At 40.1% G+C, this 12001-nt stretch overlaps 28 non-coding genes across 28 annotated transcripts in view; 16 read left to right on the forward strand and 12 right to left on the reverse strand.

Annotated features, from left to right (window-relative positions):
• trnaw-cca (transfer RNA tryptophan (anticodon CCA)) overlaps window positions 1–44 on the forward strand; it is a 72-nt gene extending 28 nt beyond the window's left edge. Inside the window, exon 1 of the tRNA in view lies at window positions 1–44. This exon is cut by the window's left edge and continues 28 nt beyond it. This is a non-coding gene — a tRNA (tRNA-Trp).
• Window positions 45–265: 221 nt separating this feature from the next.
• Window positions 266–352, reverse strand: trnay-gua (transfer RNA tyrosine (anticodon GUA)). Its single transcript is given in 2 exon segments — window positions 266–301; window positions 316–352. It is a non-coding gene; the product is annotated as a tRNA-Tyr (tRNA).
• A 296-nt stretch (window positions 353–648) lies between these two features.
• trnaw-cca (transfer RNA tryptophan (anticodon CCA)) lies at window positions 649–720 on the forward strand. Its single transcript has one exon. It is a non-coding gene; the product is annotated as a tRNA-Trp (tRNA).
• A 604-nt stretch (window positions 721–1324) lies between these two features.
• Window positions 1325–1396, forward strand: trnaw-cca (transfer RNA tryptophan (anticodon CCA)). The gene has a single exon. It is a non-coding gene; the product is annotated as a tRNA-Trp (tRNA).
• Window positions 1397–2000: 604 nt separating this feature from the next.
• On the forward strand, window positions 2001–2072 carry trnaw-cca (transfer RNA tryptophan (anticodon CCA)). Its single transcript has one exon. It is a non-coding gene; the product is annotated as a tRNA-Trp (tRNA).
• A 221-nt stretch (window positions 2073–2293) lies between these two features.
• Window positions 2294–2380, reverse strand: trnay-gua (transfer RNA tyrosine (anticodon GUA)). Its single transcript is given in 2 exon segments — window positions 2294–2329; window positions 2344–2380. It is a non-coding gene; the product is annotated as a tRNA-Tyr (tRNA).
• Window positions 2381–2676: 296 nt separating this feature from the next.
• trnaw-cca (transfer RNA tryptophan (anticodon CCA)) lies at window positions 2677–2748 on the forward strand. The gene has a single exon. It is a non-coding gene; the product is annotated as a tRNA-Trp (tRNA).
• A 604-nt stretch (window positions 2749–3352) lies between these two features.
• Window positions 3353–3424, forward strand: trnaw-cca (transfer RNA tryptophan (anticodon CCA)). Its single transcript has one exon. It is a non-coding gene; the product is annotated as a tRNA-Trp (tRNA).
• Window positions 3425–3645: 221 nt separating this feature from the next.
• trnay-gua (transfer RNA tyrosine (anticodon GUA)) lies at window positions 3646–3732 on the reverse strand. Its single transcript is given in 2 exon segments — window positions 3646–3681; window positions 3696–3732. It is a non-coding gene; the product is annotated as a tRNA-Tyr (tRNA).
• Window positions 3733–4028: 296 nt separating this feature from the next.
• Window positions 4029–4100, forward strand: trnaw-cca (transfer RNA tryptophan (anticodon CCA)). Its single transcript has one exon. It is a non-coding gene; the product is annotated as a tRNA-Trp (tRNA).
• An 897-nt stretch (window positions 4101–4997) lies between these two features.
• On the reverse strand, window positions 4998–5084 carry trnay-gua (transfer RNA tyrosine (anticodon GUA)). Its single transcript is given in 2 exon segments — window positions 4998–5033; window positions 5048–5084. It is a non-coding gene; the product is annotated as a tRNA-Tyr (tRNA).
• A 590-nt stretch (window positions 5085–5674) lies between these two features.
• On the reverse strand, window positions 5675–5761 carry trnay-gua (transfer RNA tyrosine (anticodon GUA)). Its single transcript is given in 2 exon segments — window positions 5675–5710; window positions 5725–5761. It is a non-coding gene; the product is annotated as a tRNA-Tyr (tRNA).
• Window positions 5762–6057: 296 nt separating this feature from the next.
• On the forward strand, window positions 6058–6129 carry trnaw-cca (transfer RNA tryptophan (anticodon CCA)). The gene has a single exon. It is a non-coding gene; the product is annotated as a tRNA-Trp (tRNA).
• A 221-nt stretch (window positions 6130–6350) lies between these two features.
• trnay-gua (transfer RNA tyrosine (anticodon GUA)) lies at window positions 6351–6437 on the reverse strand. Its single transcript is given in 2 exon segments — window positions 6351–6386; window positions 6401–6437. It is a non-coding gene; the product is annotated as a tRNA-Tyr (tRNA).
• A 297-nt stretch (window positions 6438–6734) lies between these two features.
• trnaw-cca (transfer RNA tryptophan (anticodon CCA)) lies at window positions 6735–6806 on the forward strand. Its single transcript has one exon. It is a non-coding gene; the product is annotated as a tRNA-Trp (tRNA).
• Window positions 6807–7028: 222 nt separating this feature from the next.
• On the reverse strand, window positions 7029–7115 carry trnay-gua (transfer RNA tyrosine (anticodon GUA)). The gene is given in 2 exon segments: window positions 7029–7064; window positions 7079–7115. It is a non-coding gene; the product is annotated as a tRNA-Tyr (tRNA).
• A 296-nt stretch (window positions 7116–7411) lies between these two features.
• Window positions 7412–7483, forward strand: trnaw-cca (transfer RNA tryptophan (anticodon CCA)). Its single transcript has one exon. It is a non-coding gene; the product is annotated as a tRNA-Trp (tRNA).
• Window positions 7484–7704: 221 nt separating this feature from the next.
• Window positions 7705–7791, reverse strand: trnay-gua (transfer RNA tyrosine (anticodon GUA)). The gene is given in 2 exon segments: window positions 7705–7740; window positions 7755–7791. It is a non-coding gene; the product is annotated as a tRNA-Tyr (tRNA).
• Window positions 7792–8087: 296 nt separating this feature from the next.
• trnaw-cca (transfer RNA tryptophan (anticodon CCA)) lies at window positions 8088–8159 on the forward strand. The gene has a single exon. It is a non-coding gene; the product is annotated as a tRNA-Trp (tRNA).
• Window positions 8160–8380: 221 nt separating this feature from the next.
• On the reverse strand, window positions 8381–8467 carry trnay-gua (transfer RNA tyrosine (anticodon GUA)). Its single transcript is given in 2 exon segments — window positions 8381–8416; window positions 8431–8467. It is a non-coding gene; the product is annotated as a tRNA-Tyr (tRNA).
• Window positions 8468–8764: 297 nt separating this feature from the next.
• Window positions 8765–8836, forward strand: trnaw-cca (transfer RNA tryptophan (anticodon CCA)). Its single transcript has one exon. It is a non-coding gene; the product is annotated as a tRNA-Trp (tRNA).
• Window positions 8837–9057: 221 nt separating this feature from the next.
• trnay-gua (transfer RNA tyrosine (anticodon GUA)) lies at window positions 9058–9144 on the reverse strand. Its single transcript is given in 2 exon segments — window positions 9058–9093; window positions 9108–9144. It is a non-coding gene; the product is annotated as a tRNA-Tyr (tRNA).
• A 297-nt stretch (window positions 9145–9441) lies between these two features.
• Window positions 9442–9513, forward strand: trnaw-cca (transfer RNA tryptophan (anticodon CCA)). Its single transcript has one exon. It is a non-coding gene; the product is annotated as a tRNA-Trp (tRNA).
• A 604-nt stretch (window positions 9514–10117) lies between these two features.
• Window positions 10118–10189, forward strand: trnaw-cca (transfer RNA tryptophan (anticodon CCA)). Its single transcript has one exon. It is a non-coding gene; the product is annotated as a tRNA-Trp (tRNA).
• A 221-nt stretch (window positions 10190–10410) lies between these two features.
• trnay-gua (transfer RNA tyrosine (anticodon GUA)) lies at window positions 10411–10497 on the reverse strand. The gene is given in 2 exon segments: window positions 10411–10446; window positions 10461–10497. It is a non-coding gene; the product is annotated as a tRNA-Tyr (tRNA).
• A 297-nt stretch (window positions 10498–10794) lies between these two features.
• trnaw-cca (transfer RNA tryptophan (anticodon CCA)) lies at window positions 10795–10866 on the forward strand. Its single transcript has one exon. It is a non-coding gene; the product is annotated as a tRNA-Trp (tRNA).
• A 221-nt stretch (window positions 10867–11087) lies between these two features.
• On the reverse strand, window positions 11088–11174 carry trnay-gua (transfer RNA tyrosine (anticodon GUA)). Its single transcript is given in 2 exon segments — window positions 11088–11123; window positions 11138–11174. It is a non-coding gene; the product is annotated as a tRNA-Tyr (tRNA).
• A 296-nt stretch (window positions 11175–11470) lies between these two features.
• On the forward strand, window positions 11471–11542 carry trnaw-cca (transfer RNA tryptophan (anticodon CCA)). Its single transcript has one exon. It is a non-coding gene; the product is annotated as a tRNA-Trp (tRNA).
• Window positions 11543–12001: the final 459 nt, after the last annotated feature.

Here is a 12001-nt window from a genome sequence, read left to right on the forward strand (position 1 = left end):
GACTCCAGATCAGCAGGTTGCGTGTTCAAATCACGTTGGGGTCAAGCCATCTCCTCTTACCATTAAAAGTATGAAGTCAAATGTTTTAATTCAGCTATGTTTTCATAATTATTGAAGCATCTAAAAAAGAAGCCTCTGATATGACAAATGCTCCTTCCACTGTGTAAAGTTTTATATTTGTATCTTGATCTATTGGCTTTTTTCAACGGGCAATACGAAATCTAAAGGAAATGTAAAAATATTTGTGTTGAGTTTAAAATCACACTCCTTCGAGCCGGAATCGAACCAGCGACCTAAGGATACCCAACAACTCATCTACAGTCCTTCGCTCTACCAGCTGAGCTATCGAAGGATGGGAAATGTGCAAGGCACCAAAACTGTCCAAGAAATTCAGAAATCCTTAACTTTTGAGGTTATTGGGAAAAATTAGGCTGCTTTTTGTGGTGAATGCTTCAAGGGCCGTACAAAGGACAACAACTCATCTACAGTCATCTGATCTACCGGCTGAGTTATCAAAGGATGGGAAAAGCTTAAGGGACCAAAAGTTGGCAAGAAATTCAGAAATCCTTACCTCTTTAGGTTATTGGGGAAAATTAGGCAGCTTTATGTGGTGGATTAGTCCAAAGGAAGCAACAACTTGACTTCGAAGACCTCGTGGCGCAATGGTAGCGTGTCTGACTCCAGATCAGAAGGTTGCGTGTTCAAATCATGTCGGGGTCAAGCCATCTCCTCTTTCCATTAAAAGTATGAAGTCAAATGTTTTAATTCAGCTATGTTTTCATAATTATTGAAGAGTGTAATAAAGAAGCCTCTGATATGACAAATGCTCCTTCCACTGTGTAAAGTGTTATATTTGTATCTTGATCTATTGGCTTTTTTCAACGGGCAATACGAAATCTAAAGGAAATGTAAAAATATTTGTGCTGAGTTTAAAATCACACTCCTTCGAGCCAGAATCGAACCAGCGACCTAAGGATACCCAACAACTCATCTAGAGTCCTCCACTCTACAAGCTGAGCTATCTAATAATGGAAAATGTGCAAGGCACCAAAACTTTCCAAGATATTCAGAAATCCTTAACTTTTGAGGTTACTGGGAAAAATTAGGCTGCTTTTTGTGGTGAATGCTTCAAGAGCTGTACAAAGGACAACAACTCATCTACAGTCATCTGATCTACCGGCTGAGTTATCAAAGGATGGGAAAAGCTTAAGGCACCAAAAGTTGGCAAGAAATTCAGAAATCCTTACCTCTTGAGGTTATTGGGGAAAATTAGGCAGCTTTATGTGATGAATGAGTCCAAAGGAAGCAACAATTTGACTTCGAAGACCTCGTGGCGCAACGGTAGCGCGTCTGACTCCAGATCAGAAGGTTGCGTGTTCAAATCACGTCGGGGTCAAGCCATCTCCTCTTACCATTAAAAGTATGAAGTCAAATGTTTTAATTCAGCTATGTTTTCATAATTATTGAAGCATCTAAAAAAGAAGCCTCTGATATGACAAATGCTCCTTCCACTGTGTAAAGTGTTATATTTGTATCTTGATCTATTGGCTTTTTTCAACGGGCAATACGAAATCTAAAGGAAATGTAAAAATATTTGTGTTGAGTTTAAAATCACACTCCTTCGAGCCGGAATCGAACCAGCAACTTAAGGATACCCAACAACTCATCTACAGTCCTTCGCTCTACCAGCGAAGCTATCGAAGGATGGGAAATGTGCAAGGCACCAAAACTGTCCAAGAAATTCAGAAATCCTTAACTTTTGAGGTTATTGGGAACAATTAGGCTGCTTTTTGTGGTGAATGCTTCAAGGGCCGTACAAAGGACAACAACTCATCTACAGTCATCTGATCTACCGGCTGAGTTATCAAAGGATGGGAAAAGCTTAAGGCACCAAAAGTTGGCAAGAAATTCAGAAATCCTTACCTCTTGAGGTTATTGGGGAAAATAAGGCAGCTTTATGTGGTGGATTAGTCCAAAGGAAGCAACAACTTGACTTCGAAGACCTCGTAGCGCAATGGTAGCGCGTCTGACTCCAGATCAGAAGGTTGCGTGTTCAAATCATGTCGGGGTCAAGCCATCTCCTCTTTCCATTAAAAGTATGAAGTCAAATGTTTTAATTCAGCTATGTTTTCATAATTATTGAAGCATCTAAAAAAGAAGCCTCTGATATGACAAATGCTCCTTCCACTGTGTAAAGTGTTATATTTGTATCTTGATCTATTGGCTTTTTTCAACGGGCAATACGAAATCTAAAGGAAATGTAAAAATATTTGTGTTGAGTTAAAAATCACACTCCTTCGAGCCGGAATCAAACCAGCGACCTAAGGATACCCAACAACTCATCTACAGTCCTTCGCTCTACCAGCTGAGCTATCGAAGGATGGGAAATGTGCAAGGCACCAAAACTGTCCAAGAAATTCAGAAATCCTTAACTTTTGAGGTTATTGGGAAAAATTAGGCTGCTTTTTGTGGTGAATGCTTCAAGGGCCGTACAAAGGACAACAACTCATCTACAGTCATCTGATCTACCGGCTGAGTTATCAAAGGATGGGAAAAGCTTAAGGCACCAAAAGTTGGCAAGAAATTCAGAAATCCTTACCTCTTGAGGTTATTGGGGAAAATTAGGCAGCTTTATGTGGTGGATTAGTCCAAAGGAAGCAACAACTTGACTTCGAAGACCTCGTGGCCCAATGGTAGCGTGTCTGACTCCAGATCAGAAGGTTGCGTGTTCAAATCATGTCGGGGTCAAGCCATCTCCTCTTTCCATTAAAAGTATGAAGTCAAATGTTTTAATTCAGCTATGTTTTCATAATTATTGAAGAGTGTAATAAAGAAGCCTCTGATATGACAAATGCTCCTTCCACTGTGTAAAGTGTTATATTTGTATCTTGATCTATTGGCTTTTTTCAACGGGCAATACGAAATCTAAAGGAAATGTAAAAATATTTGTGCTGAGTTTAAAATCACACTCCTTCGAGCCAGAATCGAACCAGCGACCTAAGGATACCCAACAACTCATCTAGAGTCCTCCACTCTACCAGCTGAGCTATCTAATGATGGAAAATGTGCAAGGCACCAAAACTTTCCAAGAAATTCAGAAATCCTTAACTTTTGAGGTTACTGGGAAAAATTAGGCTGCTTTTTGTGGTGAATGCTTCAAGAGCCGTACAAAGGACAACAACTCATCTACAGTCATCTGATCTACCGGCTGAGTTATCAAAGGATGGGAAAAGCTTAAGGCACCAAAAGTTGGCAAGAAATTCAGAAATCCTTACCTCTTGAGGTTATTGGGGAAAATTAGGCAGCTTTATGTGATGAATGAGTCCAAAGGAAGCAACAATTTGACTTCGAAGATCTCGTGGCGCAACGGTAGCGCGTCTGACTCCAGATCAGAAGGTTGCGTGTTCAAATCACGTCGGGGACAAGCCATCTCCTCTTACCATTAAAAGTATGAAGTCAAATGTTTTAATTCAGCTATGTTTTTATAATTATTGAAGCATCTAAAAAAGAAGCCTCTGATATGACAAATGCTCCTTCCACTGTGTAAAGTGTTATATTTGTATCTTGATCTTTTGGCTTTTTTCAACGGGCAATACGAAATCTAAAGGAAATGTAAAAATATTTGTGTTGAGTTTAAAATCACAATCCTTCGAGCCGGAATCGAACCAGCGACCTAAGGATACCCAACAACTCATCTACAGTCCTTCGCTCTACCAGCTGAGCTATCGAAGGATGGGAAATGTGCAAGGCACCAAAACTGTCCAAGAAATTCAGAAATCCTTAACTTTTGAGGTTATTGGGAAAAATTAGGCTGCTTTTTGTGGTGAATGCTTCAAGGGCCGTACAAAGGACAACAACTCATCTACAGTCATCTGATCTACCGGCTGAGTTATCAAAGGATGGGAAAAGCTTAAGGCACCAAAAGTTGGCAAGAAATTCAGAAATCCTTACCTCTTGAGGTTATTGGGGAAAATTAGGCAGCTTTATGTGATGGATTAGTCCAAAGGAAGCAACAACTTGACTTCGAAGACCTCGTGGCGCAATGGTAGCGTGTCTGACTCCAGATCAGAAGGTTGCGTGTTCAAATCATGTCGGGGTCAAGCCATCTCCTCTTTCCATTAAAAGTATGAAGTCAAATGTTTTAATTCAGCTATGTTTTCATAATTATTGAAGCGTGTAAAAAAGAAGCCTCTGATATGACAAATGCTCCTTCCACTGTGTAAAGTGTTATATTTGTATCTTGATCTATTGGCTCTTTTCAACGGGCAATACGAAATCTAAAGGAAATGTAAAAATATTTGTGCTGAGTTTAAAATCACACTCCTTCGAGCCGGAATCGAACCAGCGACCTAAGGATACCCAACAACTCATCTAGAGTCCTCCACTCTACCAGCTGAGCTATCTAATGATGGGAAATGTGCAAGGCACCAAAACTTTCCAAGAAATTCAGAAATCCTTAACTTTTGAGGTTACTGGGAAAAATTAGGCTGCTTTTAATGGTGAATGCTTCAAGAGCCGTACAAAGGACAACAACTCATCTACAGTCATCTGATCTACCGGCTGAGTTATCAAAGGATGGGAAAAGCTTAAGGCACCAAAAGTTGGCAAGACATTCAGAAATCCTTACCTCTTGAGGTTATTGGGGAAAATTAGGCAGCTTTATGTGGTGAATGAGTACAAAGGAAGCAACAACTTGACTTTGAAGACCTAGTGGCGCAACAGTAGCGCGTCTGACTCCAGATCAGAAGGTTGTGTGTTGAAATCATGTCGGGGTCAAACCATCTCCTCTTTCCATTAAAAGTATGAAGTCAAATGTTTTAATTCAGCTATGTTTTCATAATTATTGAAGCGTGTAAAAAAGAAGCCTCTGATATGACAAATGCTACTTCCACTGTGTAAAGTGTTATATTTGTATCTTGATCTATTGGCTTTTTTCAACGGGCAATACGAAATCTAAAGGAAATGTAAAAATATTTGTGGTGAGTTTAAAATAACACTTCTTCGAGCCGGAATCGAACCAGCGACCTAAGGATACCCAACAACTCGTCTACAGTCCTCCGCTCTACCAGCTGAGCTATCGAAGGATGGGAAATGTGCAAGGCACCAAAACTTTCCAAGAAATTCAGAAATCCTTAACTTTTAAAGGTTATTGGGAAAAATTAGGCTGCTTTTTGTGATGAATGCTTCAAGGGCCGTACAAAGGACAACAACTCATCTACAGTCATCTGATCTAGCAGCTGAGTTATCAAAGAATGGGAAAAGCTTAAGGCACCAAAAGTTGGCAAGAAATTCAGAAATCCTTACCTCTTGAGGTTATTGGGGAAAATTAGGCAGCTTTATGTGATGAATGAGTCCAAAAGAAGCAACAATTTGACTTCGAAGACCTCGTGGCGCAACGGTAGCGCGTCTGACTCCAGATCAGAAGGTTGCATGTTCAAATCACTTTGGGGTCAAGCCATCTCCTCTTACCATTAAAAGTATGAAGTCAAATGTTTTAATTCAGCTATGTTTTCATAATTATTGAAGCATCTAAAAAAGAAGCCTCTGATATGACAAATGCTCCTTCCACTGTGTAAAGTGTTATATTTGTATCTTGATCTATTGGCTTTTTTCAACGGGCAATACGAAATCTAAAGGAAATGTAAAAATATTTGTGTTGAGTTTAAAATCACACTCCTTCGAGCCGGAATCGAACCAGCGACCTAAGGATACCCAACAACTCATCTACAGTCCTTCGCTCTACCAGCTGAGCTATCGAAGGATGGGAAATGTGCAAGGCACCAAAACTGTCCAAGAAATTCAGAAATCCTTAACTTTTGAGGTTATTGGGAAAAATTAGGCTGCTTTTTGTGGTGAATGCTTCAAGGGCCGTACAAAGGACAACAACTCATCTACAGTCATCTGATCTACCGGCTGAGTTATCAAAGGATGGGAAAAGCTTAAGGCACCAAAAGTTGGCAAGAAATTCAGAAATCCTTACCTCTTGAGGTTATTGGGGAAAATTAGGCAGCTTTATGTGGTGGATTAGTCCAAAGGAAGCAACAACTTGACTTCGAAGACCTCGTGGCGCAATGGTAGCGCGTCTGACTCCAGATCAGAAGGTTGCGTGTTCAAATCATGTTGGGGTCAAGCCATCTCCTCTTTCCATTAAAAGTATGAAGTCAAATGTTTTAATTCAGCTATGTTTTCATAATTATTGAAGCGTGTAAAAAAGAAGCCTCTGATATGACAAATGCTACTTCCACTGTGTAAAGTGTTATATTTGTATCTTGATCTATTGGCTTTTTTCAACGGGCAATACGAAATCTAAAGGAAATGTAAAAATATTTGTGCTGAGTTTAAAATAACACTCCTTCGAGCCGGAATCGAACCAGCGACCTAAGGATACCCAACAACTCGTCTACAGTCCTCCGCTCTACCAGCTGAGCTATCGAAGGATGGGAAATGTGCAAGGCACCAAAACTTTCCAAGAAATTCAGAAATCCTTAACTTTTAAAGGTTATTGGGAAAAATTAGGCTGCTTTTTGTGATGAATGCTTCAAGGGCCGTACAAAGGACAACAACTCATCTACAGTCATCTGATCTAGCGGCTGAGTTATCAAAGGATGGGAAAAGCTTAAGGCACCAAAAGTTGGCAAGAAATTCAGAAATCCTTACATCTTGAGGTTATTGGGGAAAATTAGGCAGCTTTATGTGATGAATGAGTCCAAAAGAAGCAACAATTTTACTTCGAAGACCTCGTGGCGCAACGGTAGCGCGTCTGACTCCAGATCAGAAGGTTGCGTGTTCAAATCACGTCGGGGTTAAGCCATCTCCTCTTACCATTAAAAGTATGAAGTCAAATGTTTTAATTCAGCTATGTTTTCATAATTATTGAAGCATCTAAAAAAAGAAGCCTCTGATATGACAAATGCTCCTTCCACTGTGTAAAGTGTTATATTTGTATCTTGATCTATTGGCTTTTTTCAACGGGCAATACGAAATCTAAAGGAAATGTAAAAATATTTGTGTTGAGTTTAAAATCACACTCCTTCGAGCCGGAATCAAACCAGCGACCTAAGGATACCCAACAACTCATCTACAGTCCTTCGCTCTACCAGCTGAGCTATCGAAGGATGGGAAATGTGCAAGGCACCAAAACTGTCCAAGAAATTCAGAAATCCTTAACTTTTGAGGTTATTGGGAAAAATTAGGCTGCTTTTTGTGGTGAATGCTTCAAGGGCCGTACAAAGGACAACAACTCATCTACAATCATCTGATCTACCGGCTGAGTTATCAAAGGATGGGAAAAGCTTAAGGCACCAAAAGTTGGCAAGAAATTCAGTAATCCTTACCTCTTGAGGTTATTGGGGAAAATTAGGCAGCTTTATGTGGTGGATTAGTCCAAAGGAAGCAACAACTTGACTTCGAAGACCTCGTGGCGCAATGGTAGCGCGTCTGACTCCAGATCAGAAGGTTGTGTGTTCAAATCATGTCGGGGTCAAGCCATCTCCTCTTTCCATTAAAAGTATGAAGTCAAATGTTTTAATTCAGCTATGTTTTCATAATTATTGAAGCGTGTAAAAAAGAAGCCTCTGATATGACAAATGCTACTTCCACTGTGTAAAGTGTTATATTTGTATCTTGATCTATTGGCTTTTTTCAACGGGCAATACGAAATCTAAAGGAAATGTAAAAATATTTGTGTTGAGTTTAAAATAACACTCCTTCGAGCCGGAATCGAACCAGCGACCTAAGGATACCCAACAACTCGTCTACAGTCCTCCGCTCTACCAGCTGAGCTATCGAAGGATGGGAAATGTGCAAGGCACCAAAACTTTCCAAGAAATTCAGAAATCCTTAACTTTTGAGGTTATTGGGAAAAATTAGGCTGCTTTTTGTGGTGAATGCTTCAAGGGCCGTACAAAGGACAACAACTCATCTACAGTCATCTGATCTACCGGCTGAGTTATCAAAGGATGGGAAAAGCTTAAGGCACCAAAAGTTGGCAAGAAATTCAGAAATCCTTACCTCTTGAGGTTATTGGGGAAAATTAGTCAGCTTTATGTGGTGGATTAGTCCAAAGGAAGCAACAACTTGACTTCGAAGACCTCGTGGCGCAATGGTAGCGTGTCTGACTCCAGATCAGAAGGTTGCGTGTTCAAATCATGTTGGGGTCAAGCCATCTCCTCTTTCCATTAAAAGTATGAAGTCAAATGTTTTAATTCAGCTGTGTTTTCATAATTATTGAAGCGTGTAATAAAGAAGCCTCTGATATGACAAATGCTCCTTCCACTGTGTAAAGTGTAATATTTGTATCTTGATCTATTGGCTCTTTTCAACGGGCAATACGAAATCTAAAGGAAATGTAAAAATATTTGTGCTGAGTTTAAAATAACACTCCTGCGAGCCGGAATCGAACCAGCGACCTAAGGATACCCAACAACTCGTCTACAGTCCTCCGCTCTACCAGCTGAGCTATCGAAGGATGGGAAATGTGCAAGGCACCAAAACTTTCCAAGAAATTCAGAAATCCTTAACTTTTAAAGGTTATTGGGAAAAATTAGGCTGCTTTTTGTGATGAATGCTTCAAGGGCCGTACAAAGGACAACAACTCATCTACAGTCATCTGATCTAGCGGCTGAGTTATCAAAGGATGGGAAAAGCTTAAGGCACCAAAAGTTGGCAAGAAATTCAGAAATCCTTACCTCTTGAGGTTATTGGGGAAAATTAGGCAGCTTTATGTGATGAATGAGTCCAAAAGAAGCAACAATTTGACTTCGAAGACCTCGTGGCGCAACGGTAGCGCGTCTGACTCCAGATCAGAAGGTTGCGTGTTCAAATCACTTCGGGGTCAAGCCATCTCCTCTTACCATTAAAAGTATGAAGTCAAATGTTTTAATTCAAATATGTTTTCATAATTATTGAAGCATCTAAAAAAGAAGCCTCTGATATGACAAATGCTCCTTCCACTGTGTAAAGTGTTATATTTGTATCTTGATCTATTGGCTTTTTTCAACGGGCAATACGAAATCTAAAGGAAATGTAAAAATATTTGTGTTGAGTTTAAAATCACACTCCTTCGAGCCGGAATCGAACCAGCGACCTAAGGATACCCAACAACTCATCTACAGTCCTTCGCTCTACCAGCTGAGCTATCGAAGGATGGGAAATGTGCAAGGCACCAAAACTGTCCAAGAAATTCAGAAATCCTTAACTTTTGAGGTTATTGGGAAAAATTAGGCTGCTTTTTGTGGTGAATGCTTCAAGGGGCCGTACAAAGGACAACAACTCATCTAAAGTCATCTGATCTACCGGCTGAGTTATCAAAGGATGGGAAAAGCTTAAGGCACCAAAAGTTGGCAAGAAATTCAGAAATCCTTACCTCTTGAGGTTATTGGGGAAAATTAGGCAGCTTTATGTGGTGGATTAGTCCAAAGGAAGCAACAACTTGACTTCGAAGACCTCGTGGCGCAATGGTAGCGTGTCTGACTCCAGATCAGAAGGTTGCGTGTTCAAATCATGTCGGGGTCAAGCCATCTCCTCTTTCCATTAAATGTATGAAGTCAAATGTTTTAATTCAGCTATGTTTTCATAATTATTGAAGCGTGTAATAAAGAAGCCTCTGATATGACAAATGCTCCTTCCACTGTGTAAAGTGTTATATTTGTATCTTGATCTATTGGCTCTTTTCAACGGGCAATACGAAATCTAAAGGAAATGTAAAAATATTTGTGCTGAGTTTAAAATCACACTCCTTCGAGCCGGAATCGAACCAGCAACCTAAGGATACCCAACAACTCATCTAGAGTCCTCCACTCTACCAGCTGAGCTATCTAATGATGGGAAATGTGCAAGGCACCAAAACTTTCCAAGAAATTCAGAAATCCTTAACTTTTGAGGTTACTGGGAAAAATTAGGCTGCTTTTAATGGTGAATGCTTCAAGAGCCGTACAAAGGACAACAACTCATCTACAGTCATCTGATCTACCGGCTGAGTTATCAAAGGATGGGAAAAGCTTAAGGCACCAAAAGTTGGCAAGAAATTCAGAAATCCTTACCTCTTGAGGTTATTGGGGAAAATTAGGCAGCTTTATGTGTTGGATTAGTCCAAAGGAAGCAACAACTTGACTTCGAAGACCTCGTGGCGCAATGGTAGCGTGTCTGACTCCAGATCAGAAGGTTGCGTGTTCAAATCATGTCGGGGTCAAGCCATCTCCTCTTTCCATTAAAAGTATGAAGTCAAATGTTTTAATTCAGCTATGTTTTCATAATTATTGAAGCGTGTAATAAAGAAGCCTCTGATATGACAAATGCTCCTTCCACTGTGTAAAGTGTTATATTTGTATCTTGATCTATTGGCTCTTTTCAACGGGCAATACGAAATCTAAAGGAAATGTAAAAATATTTGTGCTGAGTTTAAAATAACACTCCTTCGAGCCAGAATCGAACCAGCGACCTAAGGATACCCAACAACTCGTCTACAGTCCTCCGCTCTACCAGCTGAGCTATCGAAGGATGGGAAATGTGCAAGGCACCAAAACTTTCCAAGAAATTCAGAAATCCTTAACTTTTAAAGGTTATTGGGAAAAATTAGGCTGCTTTTTGTGATGAATGCTTCAAGGGCCGTACAAAGGACAACAACTCATCTACAGTCATCTGATCTAGCGGCTGAGTTATCAAAGGATGGGAAAAGCTTAAGGCACCAAAAGTTGGCAAGAAATTCAGAAATCCTTACCTCTTGAGGTTATTGGGGAAAATTAGGCAGCTTTATGTGATGAATGAGTCCAAAAGAAGCAACAACTTGACTTCGAAGACCTCGTGGCGCAACGGTAGCGCGTCTGACTCCAGATCAGAAGGTTGCGTGTTCAAATCACGTCTGGGTCAAGCCATCTCCTCTTACCATTAAAAGTATGAAGTCAAATGTTTTAATTCAGCTATGTTTTCATAATTATTGAAGCATCTAAAAAAGAAGCCTCTGATATGACAAATGCTCCTTCCACTGTGTAAAGTGTTATATTTGTATCTTGATCTATTGGCTTTTTTCAACGGGCAATACGAAATCTAAAGGAAATGTAAAAATATTTGTGTTGAGTTTAAAATCACACTCCTTCGAGCCGGAATCAAACCAGCGACCTAAGGATACCCAACAACTCATCTACAGTCCTTCGCTCTACCAGCTGAGCTATCGAAGGATGGGAAATGTGCAAGGCACCAAAACTGTCCAAGAAATTCAGAAATCCTTAACTTTTGAGGTTATTGGGAAAAATTAGGCTGCTTTTTGTGGTGAATGCTTCAAGGGCCGTACAAAGGACAACAACTCATCTACAGTCATCTGATCTACCGGCTGAGTTATCAAAGGATGGGAAAAGCTTAAGGCACCAAAAGTTGGCAAGAAATTCAGAAATCCTTACCTCTTGAGGTTATTGGGGAAAATTAGGCAGCTTTATGTGGTGGATTAGTCCAAAGGAAGCAACAACTTGACTTCGAAGACCTCGTGGCGCAATGGTAGCGTGTCTGACTCCAGATCAGAAGGTTGCGTGTTCAAATCATGTCGGGGTCAAGCCATCTCCTCTTTCCATTAAAAGTATGAAGTCAAATGTTTTAATTCAGCTATGTTTTCATAATTATTGAAGCGTGTAATAAAGAAGCCTCTGATATGACAAATGCTCCTTCCACTGTGTAAAGTGTTATATTTGTATCTTGATCTATTGGCTCTTTTCAACGGGCAATACGAAATCTAAAGGAAATGTAAAAATATTTGTGCTGAGTTTAAAATCACACTCCTTCGAGCCGGAATCGAACCAGCAACCTAAGGATACCCAACAACTCATCTAGAGTCCTCCACTCTACCAGCTGAGCTATCTAATGATGGGAAATGTGCAAGGCACCAAAACTTTCCAAGAAATTCAGAAATCCTTAACTTTTGAGGTTACTGGGAAAAATTAGGCTGCTTTTAATGGTGAATGCTTCAAGAGCCGTACAAAGGACAACAACTCATCTACAGTCATCTGATCTACCG

Source organism: Carassius carassius, chromosome 23, assembly GCF_963082965.1.
Source record: "Carassius carassius chromosome 23, fCarCar2.1, whole genome shotgun sequence".
Lineage (NCBI taxonomy): Eukaryota > Metazoa > Chordata > Actinopteri > Cypriniformes > Cyprinidae > Carassius > Carassius carassius.